This window comes from Haemaphysalis longicornis, unplaced genomic scaffold, assembly GCF_048455015.1.
Source record: "Haemaphysalis longicornis isolate Haplotype H1 unplaced genomic scaffold, Haemaphysalis longicornis Haplotype H1 scaffold_9, whole genome shotgun sequence".
Taxonomy (NCBI): Eukaryota; Metazoa; Arthropoda; class Arachnida; order Ixodida; family Ixodidae; genus Haemaphysalis; species Haemaphysalis longicornis.
Window position 1 is genome coordinate 62,621,542 of NW_027526460.1, and position 23,982 is coordinate 62,645,523.

General features: G+C 44.7%; 1 protein-coding gene across 1 annotated transcript in view; it reads right to left on the reverse strand.

The window, feature by feature from the left end:
* The window catches only part of LOC144151719 (glutamate receptor ionotropic, kainate 3-like), a 656,159-nt gene extending 634,258 nt beyond the window's left edge, over positions 1 to 21,901 (reverse strand). The window contains exon 1 of the mRNA XM_077682841.1: positions 21,168 to 21,901. The gene's annotated coding sequence lies outside the window, so the exon portion shown is untranslated. The remainder of the gene's footprint in view (positions 1 to 21,167) is intronic.
* Positions 21,902 to 23,982: the final 2,081 nt, after the last annotated feature.

Below are 23,982 nucleotides of genomic sequence, written 5' to 3' on the forward strand. Positions count from 1 at the left end.
CTCTGATAAAAGCGTTTAGGGTTAAAGAAAATCTGGAAAGAGGTTATTTCTTATACTCAAAGTATCCTATATTCCTTACGTTGCAAATATTATGATTATTGTAGAGTTTAACGCGCCGACGCAACGCAGGCGATGAGGCGTGCCGTAGTGGAGGGCTCCCGATTAATTTTGGCCACTTGGAGATCTTTACCGGGCACCGAAATGTACTTTGCAAATAAATGGCCTGGTTATGGCAGATGCGTAAGCTTCAATAGTTGAAGGTTGCGCGCGGACAAAAAAGAATACCTGGTTATCCACAAACACATCTGCGCCCTTTATGATGGTCTATCATTCGGGTTCCGCCATTTCAACACATTGCACACATAGGAAAAGAGTTAAGCGGGGACGAACAAACAAACAAAACGCAAAATTGCATTTGCCTGTGCCTGAATGTCTTCCAGGTAACAGTTCTGAATTCAAACCAAGCGCATATCCGCACTTCAAAGAATTTGGGTCTGACGAAATATTTCGCGGCAACGTTTTCATTCGTCGGCATGAGGTAACCTTTCCACGAATTCCTCACTCGTTCTCTCGCACTCTTTGTTTTCGGAGAGCGGCGAGAACTATCCGCTAGGACACATTGCCGAGACAGGTTATGACAAGTTTTCTCGGGCAACTTTGTCCCTGCTCAAAAACAAACAGCACAATTCGCGTCTCCTCGTCCACGGAGCAGCCTGCGTGGAGGAGTTTGCGCTGAACTCGGCGTCTTTCTTGGAATAGGGACAGTTGCCCCGCTAAGCGCTCCTCCATCATCGTCAAACCCTCAGCGGGTGGTGGTGTGTCCCGGGTGCACAGACGCGCTCCTAAAAGATTCGTCTCTGTGTTTTGTATGGCTGTGCGTTGTGTCCGTGCACTTGCAGGATGCTTTCCGCAGGAAAACAATCGCGTGGGAAAGTATATGCAAGTTCGCTAGGCTTACTTAAACGACGTCTAGTTACTGCCGCCACTGAGCCCTCAGCTGATGTTTGCGGTTTTATTTGTATACTTACGCGTGAAAGCCGACTTCTTTATTTCATTTGCATAGTGCAGAAGAATTTCTCCATATCTCTCTAGCATCTCGAGCAAGCAGGTAGGTTATATTAGTTTACCACACGCATTTCCGCAGTAGGTGCCCCTAACAACGTGAATCAGCCGAACGCCCCTGCCACAATCTAGTAATATATGTGGGAACAAGGAATTACCACGGTTTAACACGCGTCAAGGCCTACTGAAGCACACTGACCAAACAGATGGGATCACAATTATTTCTGACATTGAAAACGATTGATGCAGTTTCTACAGTTACGTTACTGGCAGGTAGGCAATATAGTGGTCCGTATGAATTACATCTGCATGAGGCACGCGCAATATGCACGAAGCCTGATTTGGCCTCCTCCTTCCAGTATAGGTTTGAAAGCGGTGTAAAATGGTTCAAAGGTAAGAAATAGTTCTGTTCTGCTGTGCTACTTAAAAATATACAATGCCATGACATGACGATGGCTGTTTGTTTAGAGCGTTTATTTTTCGGCAAGGCATACACGATGATTTATTAGTAGATTATGAGGAAAGTTGATTAGATGAACTTCAAAATGTCCGCTTCGATGATTCAGTCTAGGAGGGAATGATGATGGGGATTTGTATCCGTCTTGTAACAAAAGGGGGATGTTTTCTTTGTGCAAACAGTTAGATCTGACGCCTGCACTTCGTGCTTTGCTCTGGACACATAGGTTACTGAGAAGCATTGCTCGTAAAGGCATAAGCGCGTAATTTGAAATCAATCCGAAATCGTAATTTTTAAGGAAAGCTTTAACGGTGGGCTGTTGAAATAGCGAGTGTTTTGTGGGCGAGCTCCCTCCACGGTCCCAAGTGTGTGCTCGATTCTTTTTTCTTAGGTATGCGCCGTAAGTGAAGGGCCAACTGGCACTTGCGAGGAAATGATCGAGAGAGGACGATATTGCCCAATATTTTTATTTACGAGAAGGGAGGGGCTATACCTCATTGTAGGAACAAGGAAAGCTGGGAGAAGGATTGTCGTTGAGAGGTAATTTTCCTTCCGGGTGAATTTCTGTAGACTATTGCGACAGCTGAGCTTGATGCACGTTTGTGGGCATAGTTGGTATTTCCTGCGGAACATTGCGCTTGCACGGGGAGAAGGTGACATCTACACCGAATACGAAGTACCAACGGTTCGGCCAACCCTAGATAATTATAATAATGATCCCGTCTCCGCAAGACACGCCTACCACTTCAGGCCAACCGCGGTAGAGCGCGTGGCCAATGTTCCGTCATATAATTTTGTGCCGAAGCACACCCAAACTCTAGCCAATCTGAATAAAGTGCGCGAAATAGCAGTTCAACTCTGACGTTTGCCACTTTAGCCACAAATGCATAGAACCTTTTTCATTTTTTTCTGTTACGTACTGGTTACGGTGGTCTGGATAATGCACTCTAAGCGTAACTCCCCGCTTCCCATGTGTAGAGTGTTCTTTTTATAGAATATAACGTCATTATACGTACGATAGTAGAGGTTCCGGCTAGTTTGTCTTGGTAGATTCCTCGTCAGTTGTCGGTTTGTACGCTGTGTAATGGTCATTACACCCCCAAATTTTATTTTAGCCTGAGTGGCCAATCTTTATCCTTTTTTGCCCAATATTGTTGTTGTCGTCGAATGTTGATGTTCATGACGCCATTGTACAGGTGCCGTCAAAAGCGATTGGAACACGGTCTCGTACACTTACAGGAATTTCTTCTTTCGGCAATTGGCTGGCTGCATTGGTGTGCATTTAAGGGAGCCCTCCTTAATAGAAAAAGCTTCCTGTAAACCGGTGATGGCTATTATAAAGCTAGTGAGACAAATATGTTGTGATATTCACAAATCCTTGTTCCCATCACTTATGACGGCACCGGTACCTTCGAGGGTTGTTGTTGAAAAACTTGGTTTTGTGCCTTTGGGTGTGGGAGTAGTCCCCCAGTTCATGACACTATAGGAAGACCATGCTGTCTCAGCCCTGGACACCAGGAGTTTCTGGGAATTCAAGGCGGCGCTGATCATCAGGTTCGCCCACAGCTCAGAGAGGGTAAAGAAAGTGGGTAGAGGTGGGAGGGTGGAGGTATGTGCGCATCCCGATATCATATGAATGAGGTTACTTGAAGGAGGGCATAATTCACATGTGGCAGCGTATTGGGTCGGGTGCATTCGATGTAGCGAAGTTGGGAGTTGAAAGGTGTTTGTTTGGAGTCTTTTTTAGTTATTTGTGGGTGAGGAGATGGCGAATATTGTCTTCAAGTGCTGTAATGTTGAGTGATATCTTGAAATGTGAGCAAGGAAAGAGACTCGGTGTTTCCTCAGAGGCCAGGAAAAAAAAGTTCGCCGGCTTGTCTATGGGCAAACTTAATGCCCATTAGCGAGGAGTGTCCCGTGGTCCACACAATGCCAATCTTTCGGTTGGGGTCGTGTTGAGGGAGCAACTTCCACGTAGTAGAGGCCACGTTGTCCACTAGAAAGCTACGACAGACTGCTTGACAATCTGTAATTGTAATCGTTGCGGTAGGTTGAGTGATGGTGAGGGCCACGGCAAACTCTTCCGCGGCCCCGATATATGTGGTTTTGGGTGACGCGCCAGAGAGGATTTTGTCCTTGGTGGTTACCATGGCCAAGGGATGGGAGCATTTGTTCGGATGGGAGCAAGGAGTTTCTGTCAATCTCGTTTACGCGAAATTTCCTTGGCCTTGTTTTGCGGTGGTGTTGCCTCCCCTAATAAGTGCCTACATTGAGCAGGCCTGACGGCCTCTCCTCTGCGCCACTTCTGTAAAAAAATTGAATCAGTGCCATATGTATTTCTTTAATGTCACAAGTTTTACAATCTACTAGGATGACTGCTGGAAACTACCCTTCAAAAGCTCGGACTTATGATGATGATTATGATGATGATGATGCCCAAATGTTTTTGACGTTCCCACAAGGGGAGATTATCCAAGGCTAATTCACCAATTCTAATGCGACAGGGCTTTCAAATACTAACTTAATACCAGAAAAACGAGTGCCGTGAAAAGAAAGCGCTGTGAATAAAACCCCAACTTCCCATTAATTATGCGTCTTTTAGCAAATCAAGGAGCATGTAGCAGAAACGTAAGCTTGAATGCAAACATATATACTCCTTTTTTGCTTACCCGAAATTTTTTGCATCAACAGATAAGATAACGGTGCAACTGACCCTTCCACCGTCATTGCCTCCCGGGTGCACAGAACTGGGCTTCTGCCATGGGGATATGTGTCCAGCCATCACCACTATTACGGAGAGGACTCGTGTTCTCGGTTTGACTTATTCTGGTCAGGTTTCTCATTCCCTTTTTAGTTCCAACATTTTTTGTTGCTTACCAATCAGTATTTACCGTGCATCACGCTCTGCAACTACCGTGCAACTACTTCTTGACCAGTGCCCCTGAGTGGTTATGCGACATTTTTTAATGGGCCACTACTACCACCACCGCCAGCACGACATCAAAAAGACAAAGATTTCAGAGACTCCATGCCTGTCCTGTTAACTCGTTCACAAATACATTTTTCGTCTATTCTCCTAAAAATGATGCCAATATATAAATATCCTCCAATTCTATTACGCAATTATGTGGCCGTTTCCCCAGTTCAACTCTACAGGCTGACTTTATAGTGCTAGGAGGTGAGCGTGTTAGCCGGAAAAGGCTACCCCGTTTCTTCCCGAAATAAGAAAGTTTATTTTTATCGAAATGCCAACAAACTATGGGCTTCTGGGCAACAACAAGGACGAATTAAAAAACGCACCTTCCATTCATCAATGACGCAGCCGATACACATTGGCCAAGGTCAAAGCCCCGATCGATCCATTTTTTTATTCGACCGATTGATTGATTGATTGATTGATTGATTGATTGATTGATTGATTGATTGATTGATTGATTGATTGATTGATTGATTGATTCACTGGACTCACTGACTGACTGACTGACTGAGCGAGTGAGTGAGTGAGTGAGTGAGTGAGTGAGTGAGTGAGTGAGTGAGTGAGTGAGTGAGTGAGTGAGTGAGTGAGTGAGTGAGTGAGTGAGTGAGTGAGTGAGTGAGTGAGTGAGTGAGTGAGTGAGTGAGTGAGTGAGTGAGTGAGTGAGTGAGTGAGTGAGTGAGTGAGTGAGTGAGTGAGTGAGTGAGTGAGTCAGTCAGTCAGTCAGTCAGTGAGCTTTAACGCGCCGGAGCTACTTCAGGGCCGCGAGGCGCGCCGTAGTGGAGGGTCCCAGATTAATTTTGACGCTGAGAAAGTCACAAAAAATGTATTCAGAAGATGAAGAATGCTTCACAATGTCCCACGATTGCTTGGGCTTATTTCATTCGCCTCTTCGCACAGCAGCATCTCATTCGAGAATTCTGCACTGTAAAAGTAGAAACACCACCTTTTCTTACGAATTTCTGTACGCCGCTTGCCCTCTCTCTTAAGGTTGCACCAAACCCGTCCAATTTCGACAACCTCGTTGGAGAGACGAAATATGATGCTTTGCGCGGTTGGCTTCCAAATATATCATTCCGGTGGTTCCACAGGATCACACGAACCCACGAAACAACAAGCAAAAATTTTCATATGCGCAGGCGGCTCGCAGGATCTTACACACGCAATCGGCACTGCCTACTTTGTTGCAGTGTTGTTTTTCTTCTGAGAGGTGACTTTCTGAGTAAGGTCGCGAAAGGTAACCGTGGCTTGATGAAAAATGTGCGTTCCTCCTTTGAAAACTCCCACATGAACTTTGCTTTAAGAAACTCATTTCGAGTTTGAAACACTCCCTTTCTGTGTTGAAGCGCGCCATCAATTATAATTTTTAAGCTTAGTTGTCCAATTGCTATTGGGCTTTCAGCATTTCCTTGAACTCTACTGTTTTCTCAAATATTTTCGCTTCAGCACTGCGCAGTTGCACTGCAACGAATGACGAGATGAAATGCCGTTTTTGTGCTGGGCTTTCTAGCGTCTCCACCAGCCGCCACCGCCGGATACGGTTCGCATTCATAATCATCTTCATGACTGTGGTACTTTTCGCTGTCATATTCGTCTATTTTTGTATCGCTGCAATCACATGTAGCATATCGCCCGAGAGGAGAACTGTGGCGACTTGATATGTGACACTGCCGACTGAATCGCACACGCCAATCATCACGCCGCCACAATCAATACAACCATCGATCCCTGCGAAGATTTTCAAGAAGACATGTGTTCATCCTGGCGTCCAACATTCGCCGCCCTCTACACCAGCTCCTAAAGCATTGCACGAAAACTGGTACTAAAAACAACGCGCCCTACTCTACCCAATATGAAGACTCATTCCTGCCTCAGCGAAGCCTCTGGCCATGTTTCACGCCTGCATGCACAGGCGCACCATCCCGAGTGCTACTGACGTAGCGGAATTTTGAAAGTTTATGAAACAACTGCAGCTGTATTGGCCTGAAGAACCACCAGCAAACGTTGAACCTCTGGCGGTTCTTCTTCACCTATAGCGTTCAACTTTAACCTCTGCCTGTGGCTGCATGTCAGGGTGTCAAACAAGCCTGGGCGGCGGAGACGTAAGATTATCATGCTGAACCTAGGCCACAAAGAAGAGGTGCACAGTTTCGCTCTGCACCACGACCAGCTGATGGACGACAGTGCCTACAGTGCGTACTGGACGCAGCTGAACAATCTGCTGACAGGCAATGCAACGCTGCCGGTGGAAAGGGAAGAGATCGCGCGCAGTAAGGCACAACATAACGACATCGTGGGTATGTTTAGTAACGTTGTCAGCATAAGGTATCCATGCCCCTCTTTCGTGCTTTTTAAGAATATCGGCCATTTAAAACACCTTGTTCGATCTTCTCAGTGGATATTCACACTACGGCATGTACTCGGTAGCAACTAATTCCCTTCAACCAACGACGAAGTCCTCGTTTGCGACATGCTGCTTCTGCTTACGATCGGAAAGCTTTTCGACATGTTCAATCCAACCACACTTCTCAGCCACTTGTTCAACTAGCCCAACATGGTACCCTTTTGGATAATGTCCTGGCAGTTCGTCGAGATGGGCGCTCCAATCGTCGCACCGGATTTCGAACGCTTTTCCAGTGCTTTACAAGCTGGCAAATCCTGCTCTAAACATATTTTCCATTCCTACGGACCACTCATTGATCCATACACGTGAATCCCACAACATTCAAAATCTTTTCAGCTCGAGCAGCCTCACCACAGTTATGAAGCATATCCTTGGTACTGTTAAACCTTTTACCCAAGTGAACAGCAAAATTTTTACTGACACCCCCACCATGCTTCGCGCGATGAACGTACACCTCTGCCCGAAAATTGAACTTCGTCGGAATCCTGACCACGTCTACGCCGAGTTTCCTGAAAAAGGCGATTCGTTCGTTTATCTTTGGCTCAGAATCCGAGAGTTTCTTCGGAACCTCGTGGGTACATCTCGAGGAGACATTCTTGTAGCGTGCCATGCCACACCAGCACCTACTAGTATGCAGGCGTACGAGCCCTTAAATAACGAAATAGACGTGCCAATCCCAGTGACGAGCCCTCCCCTCTACTACGACCAAGGAACATACGCCATGTTTTTCGGCGGCCTAGGATATCTAATCGCCAAAGAGATGTTAAAAGTGCTCGATATGGCGAGTGCCCGCTTTAATTCAAATGGTAGCGTAGCTCAGTCCTAGAGATTTCATTCGCTAGACGCTACACAGCCCTGTCTTATCGTGGAGAATGGGCGCCAGATTGACTCGCTTGCAATGGATGTAGCCTATGCAGTCTTCCAAGACGTTGGGCGTACCTCCACAACGAGAAAGCAGCTCAGTCAGCAACTCACGGAGGAAAAAGTGTTTTTTATGACGTGCCTCACTGTGTGCGCAATCAAACCTCCATACCAAAGTGATCTTCAAGCGGAGTGTAACTCGTTGGTGAAGAGTTCGGCAAACTTTGCCAACGCATTTATTTGTAAGGATGGTTCCGGAACGAATCCTTTAAATAAGTGCCAGAATAACAGGGAATACGACATTTCTTTAAATGCGCGTTAAATTTTCTCTTATTCAGTATCAAAAAATTAAAACCTTTCTGAATATTCCGCAATTTTCGTATACTCCACGCCACGAAACATCACTGGAACTCGCTTCTCATGCGAGTTGTCTGGCAAAGTGCTTCACTTAGCTTTATGTTCCGTAAACAGGTTGGCCATTAACACTACACCGTTAAATTGTTTACGTCAACTCTTGACCTTGCTTGCAATTCGTGCAGCCCGTTCCCTTTTTAAGGCATCGGCGTTTGCTGGATGCGTACACACTGACGTTTTTCAGAATGCACACGGACATTGCTGCAAATTGACATTTTTTTATAACAAAGCTGAGCGAACGGCGCCGAGAGCCCGTTCCACCATTATTTTTCACCTTCTAAATTAGCGCTACCGTTTGAAAATATTACAAAGAGCACTTTCTTGGGTGTTTAACTAAGCGATCACCGGCCAGATTTCTGGCACGTCGCTGACGCATCATATTTTTCCCGCTGACTCCTCCCAAAGAGGCGACAACATTGTCATCGCTAACTTGACGGAAAGTCTCCATCAGAGCCCAAGAAAGGCGGTTGTTTTGTTGTGCCTGGGCCGAAATTTATACCTTATAGCGACGTCCAATTATTGTATTCTGACGCTCACCAGCGCTAGGCTACCACACGGGTCCTCGAGACTAACGAGCCACCCTAGCGAGGGGGGCAAATAACTACGTGGGGAACGGTCACCCATAATGGTAGGATCGAAATCTTGATTGCTTTCCAACTAGGAGACAGAGGAGCTCACCTACGTAATGACTGGATAGGCATCGACCTGGTCTTGAATTAGTACGGCACCATACCCCTTGTTGTAAACGGCAGTATGAATCTCAATCGCAGCTTTGTGGGTGAGGTGTCTGAAGGAGAAACGGCTTCTTCAGGTCAGTTGCTCATGCACTCGTCTTTTGTGAGGTCGGTTAGCGGAACAGCTAGGCGTGGAAAACTCCAAAAACTCTGAGTGAAAATCCGGTAGTAGGCGCAAGACAAAGAAACCTCCTGGCCACATGCTTGTCCAATGGCGTTGGCAAAATGTTTAGATCAGATGTTTTCTTAGGGCCAGTGCGGACCCTGTCGTCCTGCACGATATGACACAGAAACTTCAGCTGGCCATAGGCAAAGGCCTTTGTCGGGGTTCAGCGTAAAACCCCAATTTTTTGGATCGCCGAGTGAGGTTCGGAGTCGGCATAAAAGCTCCTTGAAAGCGCAAGGAAAAACAGCGTTATCAAAGTAAGCTAGACAAGTCTGCCTTTTCAGGTCTGCCACAACCATGTCCATAACCCGCAAAAACATTGCCAGCGTCGTACATAGCTCATAGGACATCAGTGATTCTGTGTGGGGCGTCTTCGGTGTTATAGGCAGTCTTTATGGCCCGTTCACCAAATTCCTTTACAAGTAGCCGCTCTAATTTAATACATTGACGAGGAACACCTGGCATGGCGGAGCTACTCAACGTTGCTATAACTGCATTAAAGGGATGCACGTACTTCTTGATCACTTCGTTAAACTTTCGGTAATCTGCATAAAACGGCAATGTTCCGGGTTGATTTTGCCCTAGCGGTGTCGTAAAAGACACCTGTGCTAAAAAGATATAAGGAGCAACGCACCAGGGAAATCTTCGAGACTCATATCATCCATACACGAAATGAAAATTCCGTCAGCATGGCGTCAATTTACTTGCATAAAAAGGAGCGCAATTATCAAGCTCAGGGATCGTTATCATTGCGCATCTACTTCTTTTTATAGAAATACGCCCTTATATTCGTACTTTTTTTATGTTTGTGTGTTTTATTGTTTTTGTTTCCCGTGGTATATATTCAGCTGCAGTGAAATAAACCCTTGGTTAATCACCACCCGGTTTTGTGTCGCCTCCTGTTAGTGCTATCCCCATAGCGTTATCAAATTAACCTTCGACTGCCAACTGCTCCTACTTGCAGGCACGGCGACCCCTATGAGTAGCGGAAAACATTGGATTATTTCATTCTTTTTAACTTTTCTTTCGTTTCTTTTCGCCAGTTATGTAAACTAATTCCATTGCATTGATGAAGTGCCTTTACTTGGCTAATTACGCATTTTTTTTCTGAAGAAGGAAGCCGTACGGCATAGTTGGTCCGTTTACGCTATTTTTAAACGTGTTTCCAACGTTAGTTGGCGGACGTATAGAGCGAAGCGTTAGTTTACTCAGTGATGACGCTGTACGCCAATGCGTCCTGCAGGAAAGCAAACTTTCTCTGACGATGACGATGAATGATCGTTGGTGAAGTAAATGAAAAAAAAAACTGTGGTTGATTCCTCTATCATAGGAATCGGTAAAACACGTAAATGAAATGTGCAGCGAAATCTGCAACTGAGCATGATTTGCGGGTCGGTGGCTGTCTTGTGGGTGAGCTTGACGAGCGGCGTCCTGCTGGCGGGTCGCTTCGGAAAACGTGTAGTGGCGTCATTTCTGTGACGGATATGACGTCAGTGAAATCTCGGTGCATCCCGGCATAAAACATTTTCATGTTAAAATATAAAACCCGAAAACGAACCCTACGTATAAAGTACTGTTTAGTACTAAAGGTTCCTTCCCTGCAAGAAGACCCTGTGTGCAGGGGCGCTGCCTTTACAGGCCGCTTGCTTCATCGTACTGGCGTCATTTCTGTGACGGATATGACGTGAGTGAAACCTTCGTGAATCCCGGAATAAAACGCGTTCGTGTTAAAAACGCTTCCCATGGCCGGGAATAGAACCTAAAACCTTCGCGTTATGAAGAAGGCGCCTATCTAATTGCTCCATTTCGACATGGCCGAAGCGAACGCCAACCAGCAGGTACCGATTCGCGCCGTACAACCCAAACCCAAGCAAAGTTCACACCCAGGGTTGCCGTGGGAATTCTGGAAAAGTGGTGCGTACCTCCAGAGGGGCACATATTCGCAGTGTGGGGCTAGCCAACCAAGTAATTCATCACAAGAAATTTTCGCGTTCAACCATCGTCGTCTGTAGACGGAGGGGTGCGTGATTTTTCGTTTCTTTTGGGGTTTTCGGGGAGAAATCTATAACATGCATAATTTTGATATCGTCATATCACTTTTGTGAACAATTTATACTTATTTTTTTCTTATTTTCATGTTTTTGGAAATTCTGTTGAACCAATCATCTCCATCCACGCTATTGTAACGGTTACAGGTGTTAATATCGCAAAATCTGCATTTTTTTTTAATGCAGCGCGTTACACGGTCTTGGCTGGGGGGGGGGGGGGGGGGGTTCGACAAAGGATGCTGTTACGCTAAGTATCAAAAGGAAGAAAATTTTCTGAAGCCGATTATCTTACTCGACTGGCTTTTCAATGACAAACCTGTTTTCTCCAGCAAATATTTCTTACACTTCGTACAATCTAGTTCCCACTGTGTCTCCACATGCGTTAACTTGAACATGCATTTACACTTGTTATGCTTTAAATGATGATGAATGCCTCCTGACCTAGGTTAATGTTATTGCCTCTAAACTTGGCATTGATCCCATCACTGATCAATCCGTGTGCGCGATCCATAGGCTTCCACCCAAAACAGGCAAGATTCCTGCAATCATTGTCAGGTTCATTAAACAGGCAACTAGGGACAAATGGCTTTGAAAAAGGAAACTTCTACTGTCACTCAAACTCGGCCTTTTCATCAATAAACATCTGACGACTCGAAACAAGATGCTGCTCAAAGCTGCACAAGACTAGGCACTCTACAACAATTTCCGTTTTGCGTGGCACCGCAACGGAAAGGTGCTTGTCCGGAAAGAAGAAGGCGACCGTGCGCACCACATAAGGAAACTTTCTGATCTAGTTAAACTGGCAGATTAAAACAAGCTAGCTCCTGCCTACTTCGCTTCACATGCCTACTTACGATAACATACTCCCCTCCGAGTATCTTGAATTTGTTGGTCCTGATCATAAAAGGGCAATACACTGCTTCCACGTGAACTGTCAATCTGCCAGGAACAAAGGAAATGAATTGAACGCATTCTTTGGTAGTTTGGACTTTCAATTTGACTTTATTTTGTTGACTTAAACTTGGTATGATCAGTTTTTTTGAGCCGTGGTGCTTGCCTAAATAGCAATGTTTCACTGGATACAGAACAGGATCACGTGGTGGAGGCGTCAGCCATGTAGTTCGTGATACAATACCCGCTAATCCCACTGATGAGGTTTGCTGTGTAACAAGTGACTTTGAGGTGTTATCTGTGTTGGGTGCTCAGACTGCGTATTCTGTTGTTTATCGCCCGCCAAACGGTAGACAGCTTTTTTAACTTTCTTGGACAGTTCCTTTCTTATGCGGCTATGGCCGATCAAAAAGTAGTCTGTGGGGGGGATTTCAATATCAATATATTAGCTGATTGTCCAGCAACGCGTAATCTTAATACTCTGTTAGCGTCATACGGCTGTTGTAATGTAATTTTTCTCCCCAACCAGGGTACATTATCCACCTCTACCTGCATTGAATTGTTTATTACGAATTTCTCCCCAAATATCGTCGAAGCCGGCGTATTATTGTTTAGCCTAACTTATCATATGCCCATATTCCTAAATGTAAATCAAAAACTAAAGAAACACAAAACTTTCTTTTTCAAAACTCCAGTTATCACGCAAGCTGGACTGGAAAGTTTCCGTAGTCAATTACAGGAACTAACTGGGACGATGTTTTGTTTTTACCGCACAGACAGCTAATGCCGCTTACGATAACTTTATAAACACTTTTGGTGCCTGTTATTTCAAGTGTTTTCCTTTACGCACAGTCCGCGATCGCTCTTATAAAATTCGCAAGCCGTGGATAACGACTAAACTTTTTCATAAAATAAAGACAAAAAGCAAGTTATATCACAGGTTCGTAAAATCACGAGAGTTAGCCGATTTGAAGGCTTTTAAGAAATTCTGTAATGAGCTCAACAGTGAGCTCCGTCAAGCAAAAGCCCAATATTACGACCATTCGTTTCACTCTTGGGAAAACAACGGTTGTAAAATTTGGCAGAGAATTCATTCCTTGCTGCAAAACTGAAGTGCTCGCACAGATATACATATTATCAAAGACGGCGCTCAGGTTATTGCAAAGTCGTTACCCAACACATTTATTCACTATTTTACTACTCTTGTGGAGCCATCAGTGATCCTGAACGCTTTCTGCGGTAACACTTTCTCGTGTTCGGATACAGTTTTTCTTTCCCCCACAAACGAAGCAGAGGTAACCCGATAATTCTGTGAACTTAAAATTAGTAAAACGTTAGACGCTAACAACCTACAAATCAGACCAATCAAATATGTTCTAGATATTATTGCCCGTATCTTGACACATGTCTACAATCTATGCACTACGTCTGGAGTGTTTCCTAGTAAAATGCAGATAGCGAAAGTTCTTGCTCTTTTTAAGAAAGGTTGTAGAACATACATGTCAAAAAACAGGCCAACATCCATACTGCCATTTTTTTCTAAATGCTTAGAAACAATAATTCACAACAGTATCTCAGACTTTCTGTATCATAAGAGACTAATCAACGAATACCAGTTTGCTTTTCGTAAAGATATGTCCACTCAGCTTGCTCTACTCGAACAAAAAGAATTTATTCTGAACAACTTCGAACGTCGTCAGTTGACACTGTGTGTGTTCGTGGATTTTAGTAAGGCTTTCGACTCCATCAATCATTCGCTGTTGTTGCAAACACTTGGCCACTATGGTATCCGTGGCGTTTCCCATCACCTCTTGAAATCATATCTGCAAAATAGAATCCAGTACGCCAAAGTAAATGGAGCATTTTCTGAACCACGTAGAATACTAGCTGGTGTTCCTCAGGGTAGCCTGTTAGGTCCCGTTCTTTTTGCATATATGTGAACGACCTTGTTGATATTTACTGAAATACCAAGTTCATTATTTACGCTGATGATACCACTCTACTATTTTCTTCTGATAACGCTGACAAATTAGTGTCCCTTGCTAATAGTGCACTTGCAAAATTGCAGAAGTTGTCCAAGGCAAACGGTTTAACCATTAACGCCAAAAAAACAAAGGCTATACTGTCTCATCCCATAAACAAGAAATGTTTTTTGCAAAGTGATATTAAAATTGGTTGCCAAACCATTTCATTTTTAGATTCAATAAAAACACTAGGCATATTCTTTGATAAACACGTGTCTTGGTCTAATCATGTTGACATCCTTGTAGGTAAACTTTGAAGAATTATTGGTATTATTTATACTCTGTCTCATATACCGTATCGTATTAAACTGATAATTTACAATGCTCTGTTCGCTAGCCACCTAAACTACTGTGGGGTACTACCACGGCTACCAATAAAAACCGAATCTATATCTTGCAGAAAAAGTTCATTCCCGCTATTTTTAGGCTACCGTTCAATGCTCATACTGAACCATTTTTCCTAATGAGTCAGCTTTTGAAAATTTATAACCTGCTAAATTACCGGATGGCAACTAGTTATCGAAAAGACAAAGATCTGGGAGTCGTTTTCTTAGTTCGTTGCTGAACTTGAAGACAAACACTGTGCACTACTGCAGTCGTTCACCTGAGTACTGGAATGTACCGCAGCCTAGAACCAACTATAGCCTGCAGTTGTTACGGTCCTGCTTGCCGCGGCTACTTAACAGTCTTGCTTCTGAAAACATTGATATAAGCCTATGTTCCTCAACAAAATTGTATGGCCACTTTTCCTTCTCGTTAAAAATTACTCCCACCTCCCCTCGCGGGAACCCCTGTGTAGATGCGACGCATAGGGGGTTCCGTTGTTGTTTCCGTTAGGTTGATTCTCCCATCGCGTGAAACGTGCCGTGAAACCCCTGCCGCGGCTATGACGCAACGTGGCGCGCCTATGACGACCCACAATCCAACACAATCCACTTTAATCCAATCCAATCCAATCCAAGCCAAGCCAAGCCAAGTCAATCGAATTCAATCCAATCCAATGCCCCTCGCGAGAGTGTGTTCGCTATCGGTGAGAAGAGGGGGTGAGCGGCGGAGAGCGCAGCTCGCGCGGCGAGGAGAATGGGGGAGGGGTGTGGACTGACAACGACAACGCCGTATGGAGGGACAGGCAAGCTATTCTAGTAACGTTGGGACAAGGCGAGTGAATGAGATGCCGTCGCATCTAAAATAACACTGTGCAATGTTCCTGTGTTTTTTGTTGATATTATGCCTTGTAATCCACTGTATTTATACTTGTGACATATTGCGATTGTAAGATGTAGTTGTTTGTTCTTTGTAAGTTGTAATTCGTTTTCTTCTCTATTTTTCTTTCTCTCTCTCCACTTTCGCTTTTTTTTCGTGCTTTTGCTCTGCTGCCTGTCAACTTGGATTTTAGGGCTAGTCAAGTTGCCTACCCGCAACTTTTTTGCCTAAATATCCTCCATAAATTGTACTTCCTTTATGGAAATAGTCATTTCATTTCATGTCGTTCTTACCAATGTGTTAAGCCTAAACCGGCAACCTTTACCCGGGTTTTTGTTCCCGTTTCTTTCTCGGCTCCGCGCGCCATAAAAAGCACTTGTTCAGTGCAATAAATTTACTCGTGAGTCAGCGCCGAGTGCGTTCGTAACTTTCCCCGCATTATGCTTTATGACGCTGTTTATTCCCCCGAAGCTCACCCTATAGCTTCTATTTTAGCAATGAACAGTAGTTGTCTGCACGCCGATTTTCCGGTCGTGACCCGTGGAGCATTGCCATCAAGCCACATAAATAATACGTCTTCTCCAAATGTTAACGGGTCGTAGTGCTTGTAGGATATACCCTCACTAGCGTTAAAACGTGCCTGAAGCGGGAAATTGTAGCTTTAAATGTCTGACAACGAGCTTCCGCCGTCGTCCAGCCGCTCATTATGCGCCAGCCGCGTCGTTTTGCTCCTCATAAAACGTCGCCTTCGTCTCTATGGCTGCGCCAAACATTCACGGCGCCTATTCTTGCCGCAAAACATGTCCTGCGCTAGAAATAATGTGGAGATTACGCGTTCCACGTGCGATTGAGATGGAACATTCAAGCGTTGACATCAGGAATACCGAAAACTGCATCTAAAGTGGCTGGCTGTGCAGGATTTTCAACATCTTCGGCAAAATAAAGCGCAATGTAGCCGTCTTCCTACAGCGACAGGTGATTCGTAGTGTGGACGAGGTGGCGGAATGTGTGAGCCTTTCATGTTTATTGTTAGTGCGGAAGCTAGCCACAGAGTGTCGGTAACATATTAGCTACAATGAGGAACAATTTCAAGGAGGGTTCTACAAACTAGAGACGTGTGAAGTTAGCCGTACAAATACCAGCGCGAGATTTCTCCGTGAAACGGTTATGGCAAATGCAGAGAACAGCTACCAAGACAGGACAGCCACCCAGACAGCTAAAATCCAGGAAGTCCTCTCGCACGCAAGCTCATGAGGCTGCCTAGTAGCAATGGGGTTAGCCGAAATTCACAACTGACTTTTAATCGTCGTTTGACAGTCCTGAGCGAATGGCGTAATAAAGGGCCGGCCATGTCAGCACAGTTCTGCGTCTGGGACAGCCGATGTAACCAGTCTACGAGCAACAACATTGGGGTGGTGGTTCTTGCGGCAACAATGTTCGCACGTCTCTGGGGCTTTTGTCAAACGCTGTAGCTTGGCCACACGATTTTTCCGCGACTGGAAAGCACCAGTTAGCCTCTGCCGAAATGTATTTCAGAGCGATATTTAAATCTATTCAGGAAGACGTCCAACTTCGATACGTGGTATAGCGGCGTCAGGAAGTCAAACAGGCGTGTCGTTATTACACAGGCAATGTTTTCAAGGGACTGGTAAGAGATGGTCTTAAAAGAAGCAACTTTCCTGGGCTTTCTTTCCCGTTTTTCGTTTTTCGTTGACCACGCCCAGAGGTATTCAGAAATGCCATAAGGGCTGGGCTTCTGTCTACAAATGCGTGAAAGCATGTCGGGTCCACCAAACGCACTTCAAGCCGCCGAGCTTGGCGTCTCAGCTGCTCTACGCAATGAGTTGAGCTAGCTGCAGGGGGAAGTTCCCAATATGCCCTAACATCTATAAATGTTGTACTCGTAGAGTCGTCTTAGCGGCCAACTGCAATATTTGTTGGCTTGTGGAAGCTTTGTCGAGAGTTAAAGCTGTTTGCTTCTGAGCATTCGCAATGCCAATGAATTTGCCGCAAGGTGTTTTTTCGCTAGCGCACATAAAAAGTGCACAAAATTGTAGTCATGTGCAGCTTCTCTGCAAAATATCAAAGAATCTGACGCCTGTTTTGGGCCGCATAATGCATACCCTTCAATCCGTATCAGGCAAGTTTCGCCCGACTGAATGCCCCGGGGTGAGGCTCGGTTTGGCACACCTGGAACTGCTTTATTTCTTTTTGTCCTTTTCCTTTTGCTTTTTTAGTATACTACCAGAACCCCTAGCCACCTGCAGTTATCATTTTGTCACCTGCAAGCGTGCATTTATCAATGCCCGAGCTCCCATCCACAGTATAGTGGGCGTGGCTGTGGTCCCTTAATCACGGAAATTGAATCACGAAAAGAAACGAGCCTGAATAAAAAATTGTTTGGTGAAGGTATCAAATCTGTTGTTCAGTCAAAATTTCATTGTTTCAGAAACACAATATAGCCTTGAACATCCGTGCTATATGCAACACCTCTCTGCCTGTTGACGTCTTGAAGTTCCAATGCAATAAAATTAGAAACTTAAACCCGGTTCGACCGATTCGACCGATTCGACCGAATCATGGGCAGAATCTGAAGAAGTAATTAGAAATTTCGCGTCCTCTACACTGGAGGTTGAAATACCCTCGGAAAGCATTGGAAGGGCGCATAGACTGGACAATTACATCGAAACCAAATGTCGGCCTATAATTGTCAAATTGGGGAGGATTTTTGAAAATCTACGCGTAATTCAAGGAAAAAGCTTCTGGACTATGGCAAAGCGAGCGGTCAGCAATACTCACTCCGGTATAACAAGCTCTATATTAACAAAAAATGTTTTCCCTACTGTTCAAAGACTGATAAAGTGTACGACATTAGCCAGATCACCGAACCTTCTGATTCACCGACGTCAAGTGCCCTAGGAGCATCTAATAGCCCTTCGACTGTCTAGCAATCACATCGCAATAATGCCGGTAGTACTGCAAACACAGTGTCATTTCTAGTTACCAATATCCGTAGCGTTTTGAAAAAGCGTGACGATCTTTCTTCCGTAATCGATGACTGTGCCGCCGACATTGTTGTTCTCACGGAGACATGGTTGTCAAGCAAAATAAAAGATAGTGAAATGTTTCAAACCGCACGGGAGTATAGATTTTACAGATCCGAACGTGAGACAAGAGTTGGCGGTGGCGTCTTAATCGCTGTTTCTGCACATTTGCATTCTCATATTATTCCCATAAGATGCCCTCTCGAGCTTGTTTGCGCATGCGTTCGTTTCGGTCACAAAGAAGTGGTTTTATGTGCCTGCTATCGCCCACCAATTTCATCATCCACGTTTTGCGACACACTGTACGACGCGTTACACAGCTTAGTCGTTCGATATCCCGCCTCGCCAATCTTCGTCCTGGGTGATTTTAACTTTGCGGATATTTCCTGGAAGGGAGTTAGTAACCCACCTGTTGCCCGTTCATCTGAAGGCACAAGGTTCATTAGCCTTTGTGAGGATCTCAACCTAACCCAACTGGTAACAAAACCTACACGCGTTACGCCTACTTCCTCCAATGTGCTTGACCTAATCCTCACCACTACTCCCGACACCATTTCACCTGTGACATACCTAAGCGGTCTAAGTGACCATTGTATACTACAATTTACTTACAGTACCAAATTTCCTCGTAAAGAACTAACTACAAAGATAATAAGAGATTATGCAGGGGGTGATTTTGCTGCCATCAATATAGAGCTTGAAGCGTTTACAGATTCTTTCATCAGCAGTTTCGAAAATCGCACAGTAGAAAATAATTGGAATGCATTTAAAACCAAAGCTTTATCACTGATCGACAAATACATACCCGCCCGTACCGTACGTTCTAATTACAAGTCTCCGTGGTTTACGTCTAACCTTAACAGGCTCCGCAACAAAAAAAAGCGCCTGTTTCGGCGCGCTGTGTCGACAGATAAGGCAGACACATGGTCCGCTTACAATATCGCTGTTTTTGATTACAAACGGGCACTTAAAGAGAGCAAATCAAAGCTTTTCGTTACCACCTGGCCTTCTTTGCTCGAAACTAACCCGCGCAAATTCTGGAATTTAATTAATGGCTCTAAACAAAAACTGATCAACCTTTGCTATGAACAGGGCGCGGCTATTCCTTCTAACCAATGTTGCGAAGCTTTACAGGATGCATTTACTGTCTCATTTGGTAATAATCATTGTACCGTTTTGCCCTGCACTTACAATGTGTCTTTGCCGCCAATGAATTTCATTGTTATTGACTGGGTAGGAATTGAATCGCTCATTGATAATATCAAGAATTCATCCCCTGGAACTGATGAAATTCCCGCTCAATTTTTAAAGGGCACTGCAACGTATTCTTCTATAATCTTGTCTCACATCTTCACACAGTCCTTGCAATGTTCTACCCTCCCCAGTGATTGGAAGGCGGGAAAGGTGGTGCCAGTGCCCAAGCAAGGTAACACTTCTGACCCCTTGAACTACAGACCCATTTCACTAATTAGTATATCGTGCAAAATTCTAGAACACATATTGTATTCTCATCTCAGCACTTTCCTTGAATTAAACAACTTCTTCACTAAATTCCAACATGGGTTCCGAAAGCACTACTCTTGCGAAACACAGCTAATACTTTTCACTAACGATCTGTACTCTACCTTTGATCAGGCTTCTGTCACCGACTGCATCTTTCTCGACTTCCGGAAGGAATTTGATTCTGTGTCACACCACCTTCTTCTTTATAAACTGAGCAAGCTTAACCTAGACTGCAGCCTACTTAAATGGATAGAAGCTTTTCTAACAAATCGAACGCAGTATGTCACCGCCAATAACTGCAATTCACGCATGCGCCATGTAACATCCGGGGTTCCCCAAGGCTCTGTCTTGAGCCCCTTGCTTTTCCTTATTTATATTAATGATCTTGCTGACTACGTTTCTTCTTCAATTCGACTTTTCACGGATGACTGTGTAATCTATGGTAAAGTAACCAACCCCGCAGACTCTTCTTTACTACAATCTGGCCTCAATAACGTATCTTCGTGGTGCAACAACAGGCTCATGAACCTTAACCCAAACAAGTGCAAATATATGAGGGTCTCTAACACTACTAATCGCCATAACCTGCCTGAATACTTTCTTAACTTAACACAATTAGACACCGTTCTCTCCTACAAATACCTTGGTGTTCACATAAGTAACGATCTATCATGGCACACACATACTGATTACATCACTAACAACGCTAACCGCATGCTTGGCTTCATCCGTCGTAATTTTTCGCTAGCTCCAGTCTCTTTAAAACTGTTTCTTTATAAGACTCTTGTTAGAAGTAAGCTCGAGTATGCTTCAGCGATTTGGGACTCTCACCAGCTATCTCTTTCTTCCCTAATTGAATCGATCCAAAACCGCTCAGCTCGTTTTATTGTTTCTAACTACTCCCGCACCGCTAGCGTATCCATTATTAAATCTAACCTTGGGCTTCCTGACCTATCTATCAGAAGAAAAGTATCTCGCATCTGCCTCTTCCACAAAATCTACTTCACCAATCCTGATATTAAACACGACCTTCTCTCACCACCTGCTTATATTTCCGAACGTATTGATCACAGATTTAAAGTTAGCGTGCCGAGCTCTAGAACAAACGTGCACTTCAATTCATTCTTGCCAAGGACAGCCACCGACTGGAACCACTTTCCCGCCTCCATCGCCAGCAACCCTGACCCATCATCGTTCAAGACGGCCATTGTAAACTTTGTATAAACCTTACCCACTCCTCTCCGTAACGCCCTCCGAGGCCTGGAGAGTATTGTAATAAATAAATAAAATAAAATAAAACGTAAGACAAAGTAACACGAATAACCCATAACTAAGAAAGAAGGACAAATAAGGAGGGGAAATGTATGCAGCAACAAACTTACCCGTGGCATTCAGCGAAGCGTTGTAGAGGGAAGCGGGGCTCCACTTCTTTCAGGAAAAGGAAGACGGAAGTGTTCTGGCACATTTTCGAAATGCTGTAACAGGTCAGTGTCTCTCGACTGCGTGGATACCTCAACGCGAGGTTGACAGCACCATTTGCGACGTTGAACAGAGCATAGCGAAGGAGCGTCCACACAAAGGAACACAAGCATTCATGGCTCTGGCACATCGGAAACCATCCACAATCAACGAGCCCAATGATAAACACGTCAGAACTGTCACCAAACACCGTAACACGGTCCAGTACGCGTAAACAGCGAGACCCTTCATTACGCCTGATTCGACAGGCCTATGGGACTGAAGTATGTTTTTTAAGCTGCGACGCCACTCCCCCCATCCTGGTTCCTCGAGGCGTCACTATCAAGCAGGCCTCACAGCAGTCTCTCGTGGAATCCAAAGAACGCGAACATCAGCACAGGATTAAAAAGGTTTCACACGATTCCTAAGCACATTCTTACTATTTTTTTTTTGGTTGCGCTCGTCGACCGCAAACAGGTGTACTGCTATGAAAGCTGAATTAGGTTGGAAATCGCATTCTTTGAGCAGAAAAAAGAAAACTGCGTATGAAGTTTTACAGTGCAGCCTCAAGTTGGTCGGGAACTTTCGTGTCGCAAGCAAAAAACCTAGGTACGACCCAGCAGTTCTGGCCCAAGACACCGAGCGCATGCGTGAGGGTAATCAGGCGCGCAGCACAGAGCTCAGTGTTCGTTAAAAAACCACAAAACAAGTATCAAAACCGCATTACCGATGATAGGGCTTCTGTGAACGATGGGACCCCCCCCCCCTCCACATGCTCCTGGTAGCAATTATGTCTGCACGTTATGTTTCAAGGCTAGGCAGGACTAGTGTCACTAAATGGAGCAGTTCTTGCCCAGGACGTTGAGCGCATGCGTCACGCTAGGCAGGACCCAGAATTTGCCGCGAGAGAAGCCGAGCCCAAGCGAAAAGGCCGCAGAGGCGATTTCATACATTCCCCCATCAGCATTTGTAGTGGTTAACAATAGCTTCGCTGGACATTCACTTTCGCACGGCGGGATGGCGACCTTTTTTCTCTATTCCGCATTTCATTGCAACACTGAAATTGTTTGTAACAACTATTTCAATGAATCCAGTTACACAGCCGGCCGAAATTACCACCGACACAAAGTGAAAGAGCACCGTTCATCTATGTCAACCTCCGCTCAGGTGGTATGTATCCGCATTGTACTTGTCTCGTCTGCCCTACAAATGTTGTCGTGGTTACTCTGCCAACGATTCGCGTTCGAAGTAGGCGACTGCCCAGGTTTTATTTATAAAATGATGACATTAGCTGCTACGAACGTGGAAGTTCGTAGCAGCTAATGTGTATGAGAACTCCCCCGCGTTCTCGACAGGGAGCTAAACACGAGTTTCTAATTTGCAGGCACTCCTGCAATTAGCATGCAGCGTCGGCCTAAAGCTCGGTGATCTAAGGGATTTTGGGGAACCGCATAAGTACGCAGCGGCGAGTTGGAAACCACGGCCGCATTAGGCGCGATCTTCCTTCCGAGGTAAGACTTTAAATCCTGTGCATGAATGAGGTGCCTTATATTAGCTTTTAAAATTGTTTCGTAAGGGCTGCGTCGTTATTGATATTTTTACCGCGGTTCATAAAAGTAGGCGGTAATTACTTGCATGGTGGTTTTCTCAAATCACCGTGCATTTTTCCGCTAAAAAGTAGAAACCTGGCACGGTTTTCAAAGTACCTGTTACGGTACAAATAATTTTGCAGTCCATGCCACCCAAGTTTCGATGTCTCCTACAGAATGAACGCCTGTCTGTGCACTTCGCAATACTCGTATTCTGTCTCTTCCTAATATATTTTTGCTCCGAATTTTATTCTCTCATTCGTCAGCCGCCGCGATTTTTGTATGCCCCTACTTCTCATCCCGTCCCTTGGCCGGCCAATATTACTTGAGTGGCACACCTCGTATCAGTCCTAACACGATTACTATGCCAATACAATGAAGATTATCATGATGATACTACCGATCTATGACGCTCGTTCTATAACTCAAGGCTACACCCATCTGTTTTTTTTTTCTAGGCGATATTCACTGAGCCATTTCGTATTCAGTATAACTCAATAAAACCCAGTATGCCGATATACCAATATTTTAGTGGCACTCTTCACAAAGTACGTTATACAAAAGTATCTCTTGCACATGCCACTGCCCTGTCTATTTAAATATCCCTGTTTTTTCTCGTGTTTCGAATAAACCTGCACCCAATAATTACATGTGCACCCCCTCTTCTAGTGTTTCATTAGTTCCGATGCAGAGCTGCATTACTGTTCAGCCCTCTTAAAAGGTAAATGGTTAAACTTTACACAGAGTACCTTTACATGACGAAGCGTCGACAGACACTATTTCGCTATTCGAATTACTGGAATTTAAAATAGAAGGTTTGTGAAAAATTTGGAGACAGATCTGACGATTCCACGCGGCCGGTGGTTACAATATGATACTTAGCGTTTACTTTGATTGAGTTTTCCTGTAGACTCCTTTTGCACATTTCACGCGTCCAATAAGCGTTTATGTTGGAATCAGAGCCACCGATCAGTGCATGGCGTGAGTTTCGTTGCAGTGGATCATACCGTCCATTTTAATGGTACCGTAAAGCTTCTTATAAGGTTTGTTTGTATGTTTGTTTTGCTTGCAAGTGACATCGAAGTTCATGTTCTCGAATTAAAAACCCCATTTACTTGTCGCTCTAAAAGTACCCACATCACATGTATCC